The sequence below is a fragment of the Hyperolius riggenbachi genome, chromosome 11, assembly GCF_040937935.1.
Source record: "Hyperolius riggenbachi isolate aHypRig1 chromosome 11, aHypRig1.pri, whole genome shotgun sequence".
In the NCBI taxonomy this organism is placed as follows: domain Eukaryota; kingdom Metazoa; phylum Chordata; class Amphibia; order Anura; family Hyperoliidae; genus Hyperolius; species Hyperolius riggenbachi.
In genome coordinates, this window is record NC_090656.1 from 149,356,371 (window position 1) to 149,375,935 (window position 19,565).

The following is a 19,565-nucleotide window of genomic DNA, read 5'->3' on the forward strand; positions in this document are numbered from 1 at the left end:
AAAAACAATAAAAATCAATTTCCGCTAACTTGTGACAAAAAATTAAATCTTCTATGAACTTACCATACACCTAACGGAATACCTTGGGATGTCTTCTTTCTAAAATGGGGTCACTTGTGGGGTTCCTAAACTGCCCTGGCATTTTAGGGGCCCTAAACCATGAGGAGTAGTCTAGAAACCAAATGCCTCAAAATGACCTGTGAAATCCTAAAGGTACTCATAGGACTTTGGGACCCTTAGCGCACCTAGGCTGCAAAAAAGTGTTACACATGTGGTATCGCCATACTCACGAGAAGTAGTATAATGTGTTTTGGGGTGTATTTTTACACATACCCATGCTGGGTGTGAGAAATATCTCTGTAAATGGACAATTGTGTGTAAAAAAATAAAAAAAATCTCATTTACAGAGCTATTTCTCCCACCCAGCATGGGTATGTGTAAAAATACACCCCAAAACACATTATACTATTTCTCCTGAGTACGGCGATACCACATGTGTGACACTTTTTTGCAGCCTAGGTGAGCTAAGGGACCCAAAGTCCTATGAGCACCTTTAGGCTTTACAGGGGTGCTTACAATTTAGCACCCCCTAAAATGCCAGGACAGTAAACACACCCCATTTTGGAAAGTAGACACCCCAAGGTATTCAGAGAGGCGCATGGTGAGTCCCTGGCATATTTCTTTTTTTTTTGTCACAAGTTAGCAGAAATGGAAACTTTTTTGAAAAAAAAATTTTGTCACAAAGTGTAATTTTCCGCTAACTTGTGACAAAAAAAAAAATCTACTATGAACTCACCATGCCTCTTAGTTAATACTTTGGGATGTCTTCTTTCCAAAATGGGGTAATTTGGGGGGTATTTATACTATTATTATTATTTTTGCAGCTTCTAGGATGCGGTTGACAGGTGAGTGGTTAGGGAGGGGACCATGTGGGAGATGTGCCTACACGGGGCGTCCCTGTAAACGACGCAATTCACGATTGCGTCCAACCAAAGCCTCCCACCTGAATGCTAATCTATGTAATTCCTGCTAGGTATGGTAAAGCAGGCAAAGGGTGTATGACAGTGCACCTGATTGGCTGACTAGCGTCTGCTGACCAGGATATTGCTCTGACTGGAAGTTAGCAATTGTGTTTGTTGCAGTTGGCATTCAGTTTAGAGGTGGTGGGGTGAGTTCCCTGGAGGTGAGAGGTCCAGGGCTTGCCCGCACTTCCCTCTAGGTGTCGCATGGTGGTTTGGGGGCCCCAGTGAGTGAGAGAGACCTGGGGCCCCTGGGCTGTCATGTGGACCAGTGTTTGTGATTTTAAATTTATTTTTTGCAGCTTCTAGGATGCGGTTGACAGGTGAGTGGTTAGGGAGGGGACCGTGTGGGAGATGTGCCTACACGGGGCGTCCCTGTAAACGACGCAATTCACGATTGTGTCCAACCGAAGCCTCCCACCTGAATGCTAATCTATGTAATTCCTGCTAGGTATGGTACAGCAGGCAAAGGGTGTATGACAGTGCACCTGATTGGCTGACTAGCGTCTGCTGGCCAGATAGAGGCAGGATATTGCTCTGACTGGAAGTTAGCAATTGTGTTTGTTGCAGTTGGCATTCAGTTTAGAGTTAGTGGGGTGAGTTCCCTGGAGGTGAGAGGTCCAGGGCTTGCCCGCACTTCCCTCTAGGTGTCGCATGGTGGTTTGGGGGCCCCAGTGAGTGAGAGAGACCTGGGGCCCCTGAGCTGTCATGTGGACCAGTGTTTGTGGGGTATTTATACTACCCTGGAATTCTAGCACCTCATGAAACATGACAGGTGCTCAGAAAAGTCAGAGATGCTTCAAAATGGGAAAATTCACTTTTGGCACCATAGTTTGTAAACACTAACTTTTACCCAAACCAATAAATATACACTTATTGGATTTTTTTGTATCAAAGACATGTAGCACAATACATTTCTGACAAAAATGTATATAGAAATTTTACTTTATTTGAAAAATGTCAGCACAGAAAGTTAAAAAATGGCATGTCTTTTTTGATGAATATAATAAAAACTAAAAATCACAGCAGCAATCAAATAGCACCAAATGAAAGCTGTATTAGTGACAAGAAAAGGAGGTAAAATTAATTTAGGTGGTATGTTGTATGACCGAGCAATAAACCGTTAAAGCTGCAGTGGTCTGAATGGAAAAAAAGTGTCTGAGCTTAACCGCTTTCGGACCGACGCAGTTTAAATCTACGTCGGGCAGGGGGCGCTGCGGTTCTGACTGGACGTAAACTCTACGTCCCATTAACCGTGCGCCCTCGCCCGTTCCCGCCGCTCTGTCCCCGCCGCAATGTGCTGCCCTGCTGCCTCTATGACGGCAGAGCACTGTGAGCCGGGCAGGAGCCGTTTTCATTGGCTCCTGGCCCTGTCATTCCTGTAAGACGTTCCCATTGGCTTACTTTGAGTGACAGGGTCAGGAGCCAATGAAAACGGCTCCTGACCGGCGCACAGTTCTCTGCCGTCATAGAGACAGCAGAGAGAGCAGCCTGCGGCGGGGACAGAGTGGTGTGATCGGGGGGAGTGATGGATTATTGCGGCGATTCGTCGGTATACGCGTTTTAGAGTACCAGCAGCCTCTGGTCCTTAAAGAGGAACTCCAGCCTAAACAAACATACTGTCATTAAGTTACATTAGTTATGTTAATTAAAATAGATAGGTAATATAATCTCTTACCCACACTGTTTTAAAAGAACAGGCAAATGTTTAATTTCATGATGGCAGCCATCTTTTTGGTTGAAAGGAGGTGACAGGGAGTATGAGACACAGTTCCAACTGTCCTGTGTCCGGAGCACCTCTCCCAGTTGCTAGGCAACGTGAACAACAACATAGGAAATCCCAACATGCTCTGCACAGAATCAGGGGAAAAAAGCCCAGACTTTTTTTTACTTTGATGGGTGGAGCTTTGTTAAAAATGCAGGGGACACTGATGTTAGAATCAAGGATCATGGCAGATTCAGAACCTCACTTTTTCAAAAACCAACTGACAGAAACAGTTTGTTACGCTACGACAGCTTCCACCCTGAACATCTTAAAAAGTCACTTCCCATTTCTCAATTTTTGAGAGTACTCCGTATTTGCAACAACAACTTGGACACAGAGACCCAGATTGAAAATATGAAAAAAAGGTTCCTGAAAAGAGGGTACACGGACTGGGATCTGGTGAAAGCACTTGACCAAGCGAAGGAGAGGTGGACACATGACCACCCCAAACAGGACCTAGAGACACGTATCTCACTTGTCCATACCCAGGCTCGGACTGAGCCACCGAACCACCGATTTTTCCATCGGTGGGCTGCGGCCCCAGAGCTGAGAAGGAGGGGGGGCACAGTGCAAGAAGGGGGGAAATTGTGCACAGAGCGGCGGAGAGGGGGGAATCCTCCCCCCCTTCTCTCACCTAGGGATCTCCCCCTTCCGAGCTCCCCCCCTCCAGAATTGCAGCCAGCCAGCGGCAGCAGCGGGGAATGGCTTACCAGCATCAGGTCGATAGCTCTGCGTGCCGCTGGGCTGGTCTCCTGCACTGACGCTATCCAATCACGCTCTCGCAGTACTTCCTGTGAGAGGGTGATTGGAAAGCAGTGCAGGAGACTGAGACCAGCAGCCGCACACAGAGCTATCGATCTGTTGATGGTAAGTGATTCCTGCTCGCTGCCGCTGCAATCCTGGAGAGGGGGGGGGGGCTAGGTGAGGGGGGGGGAGGCTTCCCCCCCTCCCCACTGCTCTGTGCCCACTTTTCCCCCTTCCAGCATACATTGAGACCTGCATACCTAACTGGGGGGGGAGCGCGGAAGGGGGGGCTCTAGGTGAGGGGGGGAGCTTACCCCCTCCCCGCCGCTCTGTGCTTGCTGCCCCCCCTTCCAGCATGGGGGCCCCCACTAACTGGGGACCTGCCAATGTGGGGATATATGCTGCCAATCTGATTGCATTTTGTGGGGATATCTGCTGCCAATCTAATTGCAATTTGTGGGGATATCTGCCGCCAATCTAATTGTATTTTGTGGGGAAATCTGCCACCAATCTGATTGCATTTTGTGGAGATATCTGCCGCCAATCTAATTGCATTTTGTGGGGAAATCTGCAGCCGATCCTAATTGCATTTTGTGGGGATATCTGCCGCCAATCTAATTGCATTTTGTGGGAATATCTGCTGCCAATCTAATTGCATTTTGTGGGGAAATCTGCCGCCAATCTGATTGCAATTTGTGGGGGTATCTTCTGCCAATCTGATTGCATTTTGTGGGGATATCTGCTGCCAATCTGATTGCATTTTGTCGGAAAATCTGCTGCCATTTGACTACTTGATGAATTATCATGAGGCATGCAACTACTTGATTATTTTATCTAAAATGTATCTGGTCAGACCTAATCTCTGTGAATAACACCGCTACTTATTTTGTGGTTTTTTTTAAAGTCTGCCCATGATTCATCATGACCACGCCCATGCTCCAGTGCGTGGTGACACTCATTTATTTTTGCTGCTGCATGCTCCGCATGTGGACATATCCCTATTGGAGACTGTCCTCAGAAGTACTCACAATCTATTCCCTACCATAAAATCATGCAAAATTTGTAGAGTACATGTGTATGTGAGCCCAAAATGGGGGGGGGGGGAGGAGGAGGAGAGGGTGGCGGGCCCCAGGCTGAAACTTCCTTGGTGGGCCCTTAGTGTCCCAGTCCGACCCTGTCCATACCTACAGCGCCATGTCCAGAACAGTTAGGACAACAGTGACCAAACTGACTAATATCTGACAAAACACTGACCAAAACGCTCAAAGACCCATGTTTGCATACAAATCATGCAAAAATTTGAGGGACCAATTGGTCCAAGCAGATCCCTGGCAAAAATACAGCAAACGAAAAGTGACAATATCCACCAGAACTGGTTGGTTTAGATACCAGAAATGCAATGTTTGCAATGCTCTCAACACAGGTAGTCAGTTCACAGACCCTCACAGTTGCAGAAAATATGACATCAAATATTACCTCAACTGTAAAGAGTAGAGAAACCGAGAGCCCAATATAGTGTAGTATGTTAAGCATAAATGAAGTAAAGGTTATCGTGAGAAAATTATACTCACAAACATGGGTTACCACACAGGCAACCACTGTATAGGCAGGTGAGGAGATTAGACCTGTCCTCACTCAGGGATAAGAAGTCGCTCTCTGTAGATGCGAAAGGGGGTAGATCACCCCTCCACCAGGGGTGGACACGGTATAGCAGTAGGAGAACAGAGGCGCCAGCAGGATAAAAGTGGATAAAAACTTTAAAATTTGCTGGGAGGAAGTGGTGGACTTACCTCCATAAAGCAGACACGAAAGACTGTCTGAATAGTAGTCACATTTATTAATTAGTACCCCAAAACAGTGCAACGCGTTTCGCAGGCCCAGCCCGCTTCATCAGGCAATAAAAATGGGGACAAGACAGAATTTCAGCAATAGCAGGTGTAACGCCTCAGGCCTGAGGCGTTACACCTGCTATTGCTGAAATTCTGTCTTGTCCCCATTTTTATTGCCTGATGAAGCGGGCTGGGCCTGCGAAATGCGTTGCACTGTTTTGGGGTACTAATTAATAAATGTGACTACTATTCAGACAGTCTTTCGTGTCTGCTTTATGGAGGTAAGTCCACCACTTCCTCCCAGCAAATTTTAAAGTTTTTATCCACTTTTATCCTGCTGGCGCCTCTGTTCTCCTACTGCTATTACCTCAACTGTGACTCAGACAGGCCTCAATTCACTAAGATCATGCTGGAGATAATAAGGCAAGAGTAAACTTACCTCCACACAATGAGAGAGTTATCTCTCCATTCCTTAAGTTACCTCCTCTGTAGTTATTATGTAGAATTCTGGAGTTATTTTAAGGATTGAAGAGTTAACTTAAAGACAGAAGAGTTAACGTTAGGTTTGCCTGAGGTAAAATGTTTCCTGACTACCATCACCATGGTAACAACTCTAGAAACGTTGTTAAGGACAGGAGATAAGCTTAGTGAATTGAGAATCATTTATATGCTCAAATGGCCATGCGGACTAGCATATATTGGCAAAACAACTGGTCCTTACAAAAAGAGATTCCAGAAGCACAGAAGCGATACTAAGATCGCAAAGGAAACTAATAAAAAGGGGAAACCCAATGACCCCAACAAACCAGTAGCTTTACATTTTTTAATGTGCAACACCCAACCAGCGCACTCAGAGGTATGGTTATTGATCAAGTACAGAGCCCCAGAAGAGAAGGTGACCGCAAAAACATCCTTTTGCAAAGGGAAGCATAGTGGATATTCACTTTGAATACCGTAACTCCCGCAAGTCTAAACAGCAATAATGTCTTATAATGTTTCTTGAAGGATAGATGATTGTCAATATGGGCTGAATACTTTTTCTTATTATTTTTGCATATCGTGCAATTATTTTAATCATGTCTTTTTCTTCAGGTCTGAATTGATATCAGGTGTTGTGTAATATTGTTACTTTGGACTTCATATTCTGCTACTGCCACAAATGTATCCTTGCATTGCATACTCAATGTCTGTCATGTACTAATTTACAGGATTGTTTCATGTCTGTTATAATTCATTTACCTGCCTATATGACATCCGCAGTATGTCTGTTTGCACCAACTACATTTTTATGCAGACAGTGCAGTGTGGTGAACACCGCTCACCTCCACAATCCTGTTGCAGTGCTCGACCTGGATAGCAAGTCCACGGTTCAACAAAGGAAAGGACGGTCCGCACTTGTCAACAGGACAAAACTTTTATTGATGGACGTATCCACAAACACCCACAGCAGACATCAGGGCTGACATGTTTCGGACGTCAGTCCTTAATCATAGCCTGCACACAAATGGCAACACAGACATATAAATAGGGAGGTCAGTGTTGCACCCCCACACAGGATCCACCTGTGGTAGTGGTTACATAACACACACTGCCTCCCCATCACCTTGAACAATGATATATTTAAAATATACACAACATAATAAGAATATAAAAAGTGAAAATATACAGATTAAAACAAGGAGACAAAAACAAGAAGCAGCAAACTCAGAAGACATCACCCTAGGACCGAATAATACATATAAATGATAGCTATATCTTGTCATTATTATATAGACAGCTAGTGTTATACATGGCAGCTATCCATCATAGTAAGGAACAAACATGCCGCATGCACTGGAGCCAGAGGAGCCGGGCAGGAAATGGGAAGGAAGAGGGGGAAGGGTGGAAGGGAAAAAGGAAATGGGGAGGGAATGGAAGAAAGGGAGGAAAGGAAGGGGTAAGGAATCAAGTAATCATCGCCAAATCCCACCTGGCATTAAGGCCCAGTGGTACCCTAGTTCCTAGTTGGAAAATCCACTTAGCGTCCTGTCGCAACAACCTTTTGTAAAGATCACCTCCTCTAGTCGATGGCATAACCCTCTCAATTCCACTAAACGAGAACCCCGTCATGTCACCTCCATGGGCCTCACGGAAGTGCCTGGCAACATTCGTAATGTTTGAAGTCTGCCATCCTGCTCCCAAATAGTGTTCAGCTATTCTCTGCCTCAAGGGTCTCGTGGTGCACCCCACATACTGCAGCATGCAGATGCTGCACGAAATGAGGTACACCACGTAGCTGGAACCGCAATTAATAAACTGTTTGATATGAAAACTCCGTCCACTCGAGGCAGATACAGCAACCTTGGTCCTGGTATGCACCCGACAATATTTACACGATGAAATGCTACATCTGTAAGAACCCACCGTGGCCAGCCAAGTTTTGCCTGTGGAACTTGAACTATAAAGACTAGGAGACAAGGTCTGTCCCAAGGTGGGTGCTCGTCTGCTTGCATACCTAACCCCTTCCTTCAACACCTGTGAAAGGCCACTATCAGCCTGTAATACAGGAAGGTATTTTGTAATAATGTTAGTGACCTGTTTGTACTCAGAGGAATAGGTCGTAACGAATGTAGGTTTACGGGATACTTTACTTTGTAACTCTGATGGTTTTACCAAATCCCTTCTTGGCCTTTTGGACACACGAGTCCTCCCTCGCTTTATACAAAAATTTGGATACCCCCTGTCCTTTAGACATGCCTCCACTATATCTAGTTCTTGTTCTAGACATCTGTTATCTGAGCAATTTCGTTTGGCCCTCGTAAACTCCCCCACAGGTATCCCACGAATGGTATGTGCTGGGTGGTAACTATCCGCCCTAAGTACAGTGTTGCCGCTACATGCCTTTCTGTGGGTGGTAGTTAAGATGCTACCATGCTCAGTATCACCTCTAAGTGTCAGGTCTAAATAGTTAATGGAGTGATCCCCCACCTCATGAGTAAATTGTAAATTCAATCTATTGGTATTAAAATATTCTACCAGGGATCCAATTTGGATAATGTCCCCCTTCCAAATGATCAACAAATCATCAATCTACCTCTCATACCATACAACATTCTCCATCAGACCGCAGCCCCCCCCCCCCCCCTCCACGTGTTGTTCTTCCCACCATCCCATGTAATTTTTACGCAATTGCAATTTGGTTGCACGCTTCCCCTTCAAGACCATGTCTTTATTGTGTTCCTTATGTGACGTGTGCAGTTTGTCTGTTTGCACCAACTGCATTTTTATGCAATTGCTTGTATGCTTCCCCTTTAAGACCATGTCTTTATTGTGTTCGTGATGTGCTGTCATATTATAGGAGAAACCAGATCAGCTTTATGCGGCGAAGTCTAGGGATATCGTGGCGACACAGCAGCGGTGTCTTTAGATGCAATGATATTCCCTATTGTTGATGCGTATCCATAGCAGCAATAGAGACGTTCACCTCCTCCCATTGATCTGCCTCCTGGGCGGAACATGGTTGCACATACCCACCCAGCACTCTGATGTGTGATGTGGATGGGCGGGGTTTGTGCAGAATGACACGGACGACAACTATTGGTCCATGTGACTAATGTCATCATGGATCATGTGACCGGCACTCGGGGATGCACCAATGGAGAGGCACACAGGTTGCTTTGGTGGCAGGATCCTATTGGCCGGCGCTTCACCGGCATAGGTGTTGCTAAGCAACAGACCTTCCGGACTCTATGGACTATTATTGGACAAGAAAGCCATCATCAGCGCACTGGCCACGCCCACTTTTTGGAGCAAAGCACACATTCTGCTGCAGATGTTATGGTCCTGCAATAGACTACATTGACAGGTAAGCTGACTGGTCATTCCACTAATGATTTTGAATTGTTTGACTTGAGTGACAGTCCGTCCGATTGGGGCGGCACTGTAGTGGCAGTTAGGGTGTTGCACCAATTGTTTCTTTATTATATATAGGGGGTTTGTTCACACTGGTGGTTGTATATGTTTTCTGCTTATGCCTTGAAAAAGGGGACAATTTGGTGTGTATTATATGAGTGCATTGGAACAATAAAAGCATGTTGTTCCATGAAGACTGTGTGCGGATCCCTCTTTTGACTGTCAGAATTCAGCAAGACATAAACCCAGAACAGAGGGGGAGCAAAGCAGCACTGCACCACTTACAGAAACGTAAGGCATCGGCTGCACGCTTATTGCAGCCTAGCTTTGACTGCTCTAACAGGAATGTCTCCAGCTCTGTCCTCCTTCACAGTTACTTGTGCAGGGCAGATTGAAGCCTCATCTGGGTGCCGGTTCGTCGTCAGACCCTGAAGCCATAAAGGAGAGTATCTGTGCTGTGTGCTGTGGATCTCCTGCTTTCTCTCCTCCACAAGTAATCACTCTGTCCCCTGTGCCTTCACCACGCATCACCAAGTTTAGGATATCTCTCCCCATTTTTTCTATAGCGCTCAGTAGGCTGTCTCTGCCAGCTAAAGTTGCTTGCAGGTCATAAGGTCTAGAAGTTGCCGCGCTGCTGGGACTGACACTAATGATCCAGGCAGCGTGTGGAGGAAGGAAAAAGCTTAGCTTCTGGTAAGATGGTTCATTTACCCTGCCTTTTTTGTAATACACACTGAGACTCACAAACCCTCTCTATCTTTCTCCCTCTCTTTTTCTCCAGTAAGGTGCTTCTTTCTCTCTCTTTCTCCTAAGGTGACCGTCTCATTCTCCCCAGTAAGGTGCTTCTCTCTCTCTCCCCAGTAAGGTTCTTCTCTCTCTCTCTCTCTCTCGTAAGGTAACTGTCTCATTCTCCCCAGTGAGGTGCCTCTATCTCTCTCCCCCCCTTCCCCCCAGTAAGATGTATCTCTCTCTCTCTCTCTCTCTCTCCCCGGTAAGATGACTGTCTCTTTCTCTCCCTCCCTCTCTCTCCAGTAAGGTGACTCTCTCTCTCTCTCTCCAGTTAAGTGCTCCTCTCTCTCTCTCTAGTAAGGCTTCCAGTTTAACTTACCTGGGGCTTCCAGCCTCCTGTAGTTGTCCTGGATGTCTTTTCACCCTGTTCCATTCAGCAGCTGTCCCCTCTGAAAGCTGCATGCCACACGGTGCCTTGATCACACTCCCATGGCCGGAAGCGTTCTACACTTGCACAGTTTAATTAAATTGCAACTGAGCATGCGCTGAATGCTGCTGGCTATGGAAACACGATTGAGGAGAAGGGAGAAGAGCAGAACAACAGTGTTGGATCAGGGTGACTACAGGGGGGCTGAAAGAAGCCCCAGATTAGTTAAACTGGGAACCTTAATGTCACTTTAGGTTCATTTTAATGGAAACTTGAGATAAAGTAAATACAATAACTTATACTTACCTGGGGCTTCCTCGGCCCCCTGTAGGCCGTGGGCTCCCTTGATGTCTTCCTGGGGCCGCTACATTCTCCCACAGTCAGCCCAGGTAGTCAGGGACTATTGTGCATGGCCCTCAATGGATAGGAGCATTCTGTGCCTATGCAGGATATGGGAGCACGACCATGGAGGCACGTGGCCAGGGCCGCGCATGTGCAGTAGTCATTATCTCAGGAACACTTTAAAGCAATCCTGAACCAAATAAAATAAATGTATATATAGAGATATTTATCTCATTAGTGTTACACCTCTGAAAAGTCCTGAAGTTTCTTGTGTCTTCTTACACCCCTCCATTACAGTGCTGAGTCCCTCTCTGGCTGAATAGGTTTCCTCAGTGTGTGTGAGTGCCAATGTGGACGACTGTGTTCATACTGGAAATGCGCGATATAAGGTCCGTGTGTCCATTAGAATGAAGGTGCTGTGCAAAGTTTCATTTTCTGTGTGCATGACTGCCTTCATTCTACTGGTCAAGCACATACTAACACATACATTAAGTCATCAGAGAACCGCGCATGCGCAGTAAGCTTACAGAGACAGCCTGCGCCATCTTGCCAGGAGCACAGACTGGCCATGCTTACACACTTTGCCGTGACTTCAAGCAAAGTCACAGGACTTCGGGAGCTCCAGCTGGACGACTGGGGGGGACCCTGAGGACGCAGAGGGCAGCTCAGCTTCTGTTGATGGTGGACCGTGTCCCAGCCCTGGATCCATGGAGAATATTTCACACAACAGAGAGAGACTTAAGCTGGCCATACACTGGCCCGATTTGCCGCAGATTCGATCACTGGGATCGAATCTGCTGCCAACCGTTCGCGCTACACGCCGAATTTCGATCCTTTTCGTCCGATCCCGTCGATCGCTCCGTGCGGAAAATTAGCGTCGATCGCCCGCGGGTAGGGAGCGCGTCGCTAGCGGCGTTCGAGTACCCGACGACCGACGCAATAGAGCCGCATACATTACCTGCTCCGCCGGCACGACTACCCCCGGTCACCGCTGCTCCGTGTCCGCGCTGGTCTCCGGCATGCTTCAGTTCCTCCTGCCCGGCAGGAAGTTTAAACAGTAGAGGGCGCTCTACTGTTTAAAGTTCCTGCCGGGCAGGAAGAAGTAAAGCATGCCGGGGCCGGAGACCAGAGCGGAGACGGAGCAGCGGTGACCTGGGGACTGGAGTCGCGCCGGCGGAACAGGTAATGTATGCGGGCATGCGGGGGGGGGGGGGGGGGGGGGGAGCGGCGGCAGCACCACCACCACAACAGATTGTGAACGGTTTCAGGCTGAAATCGGTTCACAATCTGTTTGCAGCAAAGGCAGCCATACGATCCCTCTCTGATCAGATTCGATCAGAGAGGGATCTATCTGATGGTCGAATGTGATGGCAAATCGACCACTGTATGGCTACCTTAACTCATTCTATTCCGCAGTACACAAGTCTCATTCACAAATTGATTTATTTCCTCACAGATCGAAACCTCCTACAATTAGTAGTAGACACCAAAATATGCAACATGGTCAGACCACGCCCGGATACAAATCTCTATTAGAAACACATCCAATGTCTCAAGACCTAAATTATGGAGGATGAATTATGATAATTTATCTAACCCAAATTATATACGTGCTTTCAAAGAACATATGCAAGACTTCTTCATATCTAACACTACTCCAGTCACTGACAAACCCACTATTTGGTTAGCACACAAGGCCTTTATGAGAAGCCTATACCTCCAACAAAGTTCCAGAATTAAAAAAAAAAAAAGAAAGGACAGAAAATGTACTCAAATCTTCTCACTCAGATTCAGGCTTTAGAAAAAGCACACAAACAATCACTTGATCCTTCCCTATATATAATAGATTGTTTTTATCTCAGACAAGAACTAAAGACTTTCTCCTATATCAATATGAAGCAAATTTGAGGAAAATGAACTCCGCCAAATACTCTAACAGTAACAAGGCAGGAAAATGTTTAGCCAATCTGATAAAACACAGAAATTCTAAATCCATGATCCACTCAATCATACACCCAACCATTAAATCAAAAATTCTGAACCCCAAACATATAGCTAATGTATTTGCTGATTATTACACACAGTCATATAATCTACAAAACAACCCCAATACTACTCAACCTTCCCCAGTTTCAATTAATGAGTTCCTTGCTTCAATCGACTTACCAAAACTCTGATCAGAACAATTAGAAGAAGTAAATTTGCCTTTTACACAAGCCGAGGTTCTCAAACCTATCAAATCTTTAAAAAAAAAATAAGGCCCATGGCCGAGATGGCTTTATCAATGAATATTTTATCAGGGCTGTGGAGTCGAAGTCGTGGAGTCGGAGTAATTTTGGGTGCTTGGAGTGGAAGTCGGGGAAAAAATGCACCGACTCCGACTCCTAATGAATTTAAACTGTAATTAAAATAGAAAATATGATAAAATGTTCTATTTCTCAGATCATAGTCATCATAAATAATTTATAGATACAGTAATAGCTAGCACAGCTATTAGCTAGCACTACTCCACAAAAATGAAATAAACCAATCAAAATTAGTTACTTGTGCTGCTTCAATAAAGCAGTCCCCGTATTTTTAAAGTCAGATATACATATCTGCAGGGGTCGAGTGGGGCGTGGACGCAGGTGGACGACGTCCACTTGCTTTTTTTCAGAAAGTGGACGCCGTCCAACCTGGCATCTGTGGAGGGAGAGAGCGCAGTGGAAGGAGAGCTGTGAGCAGTGGTGGGGAAGGGGGGCCATCTCCCCCCTCCTTCCCTCACCTTGGGGCTCTCCATCCCCCACTCTCCCCTCCAAAAGTAACGAACGGGCAGCTGGCAGCGGGCGGGAGTCGAACCTTACCTCGCTCTCGTTCCAAACGCTGAGTAAGGGCCCTTTTCCACTATGAAATGCAATCGCGATTGCGATTCCAATCGCGATCGCAATCGCGTTTCAATTTCCACCATGCGATTGCGATTGAGCTACTATACTCATTATAGTCCAGCTCAATCGCATACAAAACGCGGCAGGACAACGATTGCGATTTTACCAAAATCGCATCGCAATCGGATCGCACTAATGGAAATTGCTGCTGCAGTTTCCATTAGTTTAATGTACCTTGCGATTTGCGATCAGAAGCAAATCGCAAATCGCAGGCTAGTGGAAAAAGGCCCTAAGTAGTGATGTCCGGTTCATTTGAGCCGGTTCTTTCCTGTGAGTTGTGTGATCTGGCTCATCACACTGAACTGAATCAGTTCAGTAAGTGAAGGTACAGAGGCGCCAAAAGGATAAAATATGATAAAATGTTTAAAATATTCAGGTGGCGGCGGTGGACCGACCACTCAGAAATAGCCTCGATGCTGTCGTAAGTAACAAAAAGGCAATTTATTTACATACTCCATGAACAATAACTGCAACGCGTTTCACGGGCAGAATCCCGCTTCATCAGGCATTAAACAACGGGAGTATCATACTGCAAAATGACAGAGATGAAGGTATATCAGATCGCTGTTTAGTGTATGATAGTATTGAGCATAAAATACATGATCACGTAAAATATAGGTGGGTATGGTGAATTGGGGTAGAGGATAGTTACTGTATTTGGTAATAAGTATGAGTGATAAGGTGAAGGACTATGTATCAATAGTACAGTATTTAGTATAGTGTATGTGTGTGTGTGTGGGGGGGGAAGATGGAAATTTCCTTTTAAACTTAGGACGTAGGTGGAGAGAGAGATGTTATAATCAGTGGGGGGACATGACAAGAAGAAGTGAATGGGGAGGCACATAGTGTGTGATAGACAATATTGTGTGATAAAATATACTGGAGGGAGCTTATAACTGGATAGGTGCCAAGCGTGTCTCGGACCTACAGTTGGTGAGTGAATTTATACTTTTACTTTTTCCTGTTGCGCTGCATATTTATGTTTAATGTGTGTTGTGTCCTAACATATGCCACCCCAGCACCTCTATTGCAATATATCTATGCACTATCCAGTTATAAGCTCCCTAGTCCCTCCAGTATATTTTATCACACAATATTGTCTATCACACACTATGTGCCTCCCCATTCAGTTCTTCTTGTCATGTCCCCCCACTGATTATAACATCTCTCACTCCACCTACGTCCTAAGTTTAAAAGGAGATTTCCATCTCGCCCCCCCCCCCCCCCACACACACACACACACTATCCTAAATACTGTACTATTGATACATAGTCCTTCACCTTATCACTCATACTTATTACCAAATACAGTAACTATCCTCCACCCCAATTCACCATACCCACCTATATTTTACGTGATCATGTATTTTATGCTTAATACTATCATACACTGAACAGCGATCTGATATACCTTCATCTATGTCATTTTGCAGTATGATACTCCCGTTGCTTAATGCCTGATGAAGCGGGATTCTGCCCGTGAAATGCGTTGCAGTTATTGTTCGTGAAGTATGTAAATAAATTGCCTTTTTGTTACTTAAGACAGCATCGAGTCTGTTTCTGAGTGGTCAGTCCACCGCCGCCACCTGAATATTTTAAACATTTTATCGTATTTTATCCTTTTGGCGTCTCTGTACCTTCACTTGTTAAGAATTCCACCCTCGGTGGAAGGGTGATAAACCCATTTTTTCTTCTTCAGAGAGTGACATCTTAATCCTGAGTGAGGACAGGTCTAATCTCCCCACCTGCCTATACAGTGGTTGCCTTGGTGGTAACCCACGTTTGTGAGTATAATACTTACTTGTCATTTATTCACCTTTGATCCAATACATACTACACTATACTAGGCTCTCGGTATCTCTGCTTTATGAATCAGTTCAGTGGATGAGACAGGAACTGCAGCTGAATACTGCAGCTGCAGTTCCTGTCTCCTTCACTGAACTGATTCGGTTCAGTATGATGAGCCGGATCACACAACTCACAGGCAGGGGCGTTTCTAGGGTCCTTAGAGATCGGGGGCACCGGTGGCCACCAGGTGGGGAGGTGCGCGTGTCGCGGCAAAAATGGGCGTGGCCATGAGGTGAGTGGGCGTGGCCATGGGTGGGGCCAAATGTACATGAACTTAGCAGCGGTGTAAGCTACAGATAACGGGCCTGCCCATCGAAATATTGGATGGAGCCCCCTGTCCTTTATTTAGATAATTTACAATCAGTATAGGCATAGATCAAAGATGTATACGCACATACAATTTTGATTGGTCATTCACGGACCACCAATTTTACCACCCCCGTGCAGTAAGTGGGCCAACAGACAATGAATTTTATGAACAGAGCTAAAATTGGCTAATCAAAACTGTATGTGTGTACCAGGCTTTATAGCTAATACTGTACATACTAAAAGTAGCAGGGATTAGCATACAATACAGCTGGTTTACAATCAGTAAAGGCACAGAGTAACACCTTACACTGTACACACTGGAGGTAGATCAGCACACAGTGCAGGCACTAGAGAACAGCGTATACTGTACATACTGTAGGCAGCAGAATTCAGCACACTGCAGCGAGCGTGCCAAAAATATGAGGATCACGTTGTGCGGCGGAAAAATGGGTGGGCCATGGACCAGAATGTAGGTATGGTAGCAGGTGGAGACAAATTTTCATGAACCTAGCAATGGTGGGACATTAGATTAGGACAGTGGTGGCGAACCTTTTGGAGGCCGAGTGCCCAAACTGCAACCCAAAAGTCACTTATCTATCGCAAAGTGGCAACAGCAATTTAAACTAAATGCTGTACAAACGTTTTAACTCATACATGAACATTATGGAAAATCCAAGATGAAAATAAACTGTGAAAATAAACAATTTCATCCATCCTGCTCCTGAAAAATGTATTCAATTTTTTAGAATCTCCTAGTTTTATTTTCTGTTTTAAAAAGCTAAAAAAGTAGGTTTAATGCTATTGTCTCATATGATAAGGATTCAGCTTTTCCCATAGTCTCGCAGTTAGCAATCATGTGACCCCCAACAAGACAAATTCAGCAATCGTGACGCCCCCCGACATGACAAATTCAGCAATCGTGACGCCCCCCGACATGACAAATTCAGCAATCGTGACGCCCCCAACATGACAAATTCAGCAATCATGAGGCCCCCAACATGACAAATTCAGCAATCATGAGGCCCCCAACAAATCATGAGGCCCCCAACAAGACAAATTCAGCAATCATGAGGCCCCCAACAAGACAAATTCAGCAATCTTGAGGCCCCAAAAAATCATAAGGCCCCCAACAAGACAAATTCAGCAGTCATGAGGCACATAAATAGACACAGCATTTCACATAAATAGGCAGAATGCCCCCCTTAATATGGTAGCCCCCCAAGTTAGGTAGTGAGTGACAGGGACCCTCGATAGTGAGTGACAGGGACCCCAGTTAGATAGTGACAGGGACCCCAGTTAGATAGTGACAGGGACCCCAGTTAGATAGTGACAGGGACCCCAGTTAGTGACAGGGACCCCCGATAGTGAGTGACCGGGACCCCAGTTAGTGAGTGACAGGAACCCCCGATAGTGAGTGACAGGGACCCCCGATAGTGAGTGACAGGGACCCCTGATAGCTAGTGAGTGACAGGGACCCCCAATAGCTAGTGACAGGCTGGCTTCAGGGTGGCTAGCTGGCTCTGGCTGCAGTGCTGCACCCTCTCATCTCCCCCCTCCCCACCAAACCCCCACCACTTGCATTTGCTGGGTGCTGCTGCTGCTGCCACTTACTGTGTGAAGGTGGATGACTGCGGTGTTCTGCTGGCTGCAGGCTGCCTGGTGGGGACTCTCTGGCATCTGGCTGCAGGCTTGCTTCCTTGTCCTGTCCACTGTCTGCTCGAATGAGCCAACTTGAGAGGCACTGTGGGGTGCACCGGCCGGGTGAGGCAGACTGAGGCGGCGAAGTCTGGGGCGGCGGCCAGATGGTGGTGTCGTGGGGGTCTGCTGCTCTGTGGTGGAGGCGTGGAGCAGTCTGGCCGGGTGCGGATTGGAAGCCGGCGCCGCCAATATGACGCCATGCCATGTGCTGCCTTGCCTGGGTCGGGTCAGACTCCATGCAGGGGGCGGAGCTAGTCACGCTCCATGGCTCCAGCCCCCTGCCTTTCAATGGAATGCCACGCCCCCTTCCAGGTGCTCCTCCGCTTCTGATTGGAGCACGGGGCGGCAGGGGGCGGATCAAGGCAGCGTATGCTGCCTGTCAAGTTGATGTCGGGACTGGGAGCCGGAAATGTGAGCGTGAGCGGCCGCCGTATCGAGCGAACAGCGGTCGTGTTGAGTCATACTTGTGCAGCTGCTGTGCACATACATTCAGGGCACCTGTGTTGGGCACCCCATAACACAGAGATCAGGGGCACCCTACGCCAGGTTCGTGGCACGGGCCACGAATGAACAGCGCTAGGAACGCCCCTGCTCACAGGAAAGAACCGGCTCAAATGAACCGGACATCACTACTTACCCGGCTTACCCGGAAGGAAGAGGTAAGTCACGCTGCTGTCAGGCTCCCACAAATTTTAGTTCTGGAGGGGGAGAGGGAGGAAGGGGGAGCCCGGAGGGGGGGGGGGGGGGGGAGACATTCCCTGCTGTGCCCACCAATCCTTCCTCTCTGTGCTGCCTGACTACATATACTGGGCACATATACCCCTGGCTACATATACTGGGCACATATACCCCTGACTACATATACTGGGGACATATACCACTGACTACATATACTGGGGACATATACCACTGACTATATATACTGGGGACATATACCCCTGGCTACATATACTGGGCACATATACCTCTGACTACATATACTGGGGAAATATACCTCTGGCTACATATACTGGGCACATATACCCCTGACTACATATACTGGTACATATACCCCTGACTACATATACTGGGGACATATACCCCTGACTACATATACTGGGGACATATACCCCTGACTACATATACTGGGGACATATACCCCTGACTACATATTCCTGACTACATATACTGGGCACCTATACCCCGGCTACATATACTGGACACCTATACCCCTGGCTACATATACTGGACACCTATACCTCTGGCTACATATACTGGGGACTACTAAACCCCTGACTACATATACTGGGCACATATACACTTGGCTACATATACTAGGCAACTATACCTTTGGCTACATATACTGGGGACTACTATACTCATGGCTACTTATACTGGGGACACTTATAGACCTGGCTAACTATGCTGGGGGTACCTATTTTGGGGGAACTGCTGTCAGATTATCTGCATTTTTGTGGAACCGCTGTTATGTATTTTGGGGAACAGCTGCCAGATTGTGTATGTTAGGGGAATGGCTGCTGCCAGATTACGTGTATTTTGGGGAACTGCTGCCAGATTGTGTATGTTTGGGGGACAACTGCTGCCAGAGTATATGTATTTTGGGGAACTGCTGCCAGATTGTGTAGGTTTGGGGGACCACTGCTGCCAGATTATATGTATTTTGGGTGTTACGTGCATTTTGGGTGACTCACTGCCAGGTTTTGCGTATTTTGGGGAACTGCTTCCAAATGATGTGTATGTTGGGGGAACTGCTGCTGCGACATTGTCTATTTTGGAGGAACTTCTACCAGATTATGTGTTTTTTTGGTGAAATGCTGTCAGATTACATCTATTTTGGGGGATACACTACGGCAGAGCTCAAACTTCCCTGGCAGACCTTTTAAATCACTGCTAAGGTCATGTATATTTGGCCCCACCCATGACCACGCCCACACTATGTTTGACTACGCCCATTTTTTGGCACGCCACGCTATGCGCTGCGCAGGGGGTTTTCGGGTGAGTCCACTCAACTCTTTTTCCAGGACTAGACCCCTGCATATC